General features: G+C 30.0%; 1 pseudogene; it reads right to left on the reverse strand.

Annotated features, from left to right (window-relative positions):
- Window positions 1-592: 592 nt before the first annotated feature.
- LOC111735452 lies at window positions 593-708 on the reverse strand (annotated as a pseudogene).
- Between the last annotated feature and the right edge of the window lie 620 nt (window positions 709-1328).

Genomic DNA, 1328 nt, shown 5'->3' on the forward strand with positions numbered 1-1328 from the left:
GAATTCTGTTTTGTCTAATATATGTATCTTTTCCCATCATCTTATTTTTAACTCATTTGTGTTTTTATTTTCAAGTGTGTTTCATGTAGTTAGTGTGTAGTTGTCTTGCTTTTTAAAATCCAATCTGACAATCTTTGTCTTTTAATTGAGGTGTTTTGACCATTGACATTAATGATAAGCAATATAAATGAATTTAAATCGAGCATCTTGGTATTTGTTTTTATTGATACCATACCATCTGTTCTTTCTTCCTTTTTTTCCTCTGTACCTCTCTTCTTTTAGATTGAGTCCATTTTAGTTATCCCTTTCATCTTCATTATTGGCTAATTATCTGTACTTCCTTATTTTATTAAAAAATTTTTATACATTTTTTGGTTGCTTTAGGATTTTATAATATGCACCTTTAACTTATCCCATATTATCTTCCAATAACAGATAATGTAAAAAACTTATAATAGTATACTTTTACATTCTTCATCCTTTATGCTGTTGTCATACATTTTATTTCTACACATTATAAATTTTTTTTTAAATTTAAACAGTCAATTGTCTTTTAAAGAGGTTGGTTTTTTTGTTGTTGTTTTGTTTTTAACATCTACAGCACCTGGTCTTCCTAGGTGGTCTCCCATCCAAGTACTAACCAGGCCCAACCCTGCATAGCTTCCGATATCAAACATCAGGCTTGTTCAGGATGGCATGGCTATAGACCACAGACTGTGGCTCCACTGGGGCATGAACATAGGACCTTTTCCATGTAAAGCAGATATGCTAATCACTATACTATGGAACCATGTCCTTTTAAAGAGATTTTTTTAAATGAAGAAATATCTTTTATATTCACATATTTACAATTTCTGAAACTCTTTATTTTTTTATGTACATACAAATTCCATCTGACATCATTTTTCCTTCTGCCTGAAGAGCTTCCTTTAACATTTTTTAAAGTTTATACTTTAAAGTTCAAGTATACTGGTGATGTTTTCTCTCAGTTTTTGTTTTTTTTCTCATTTTTTGAAAAATGTTTTTCTTGTTATAGAATTCTGGGTTGATGGATTTCTTTTTCAGTACTTTAAATGTGTCACCCCATTGTTTTCCGACTTGCATAGTTTCCGATAAGATGTCTATTACAAATTTATTCTTTATTTCTCTGTATATACTATTTCTTTTCTTTAAACTACTTTTACTTTTTTTTTTCTTCCCTTCCCCCTCAGATTACCTTTGTTTTTTTTGTCACTTGTTTCCACTGATTTGATTATGCTGGGTCTTGGTGTGAATTTCTTTATAATCATTCTATTTATGGTCTACTGAGCTTCTTGAATCTATGGGTT

This window comes from Pteropus vampyrus, unplaced genomic scaffold (genome assembly GCF_000151845.1).
Source record: "Pteropus vampyrus isolate Shadow unplaced genomic scaffold, Pvam_2.0 Scaffold1000001106, whole genome shotgun sequence".
NCBI lineage: Eukaryota > Metazoa > Chordata > Mammalia > Chiroptera > Pteropodidae > Pteropus > Pteropus vampyrus.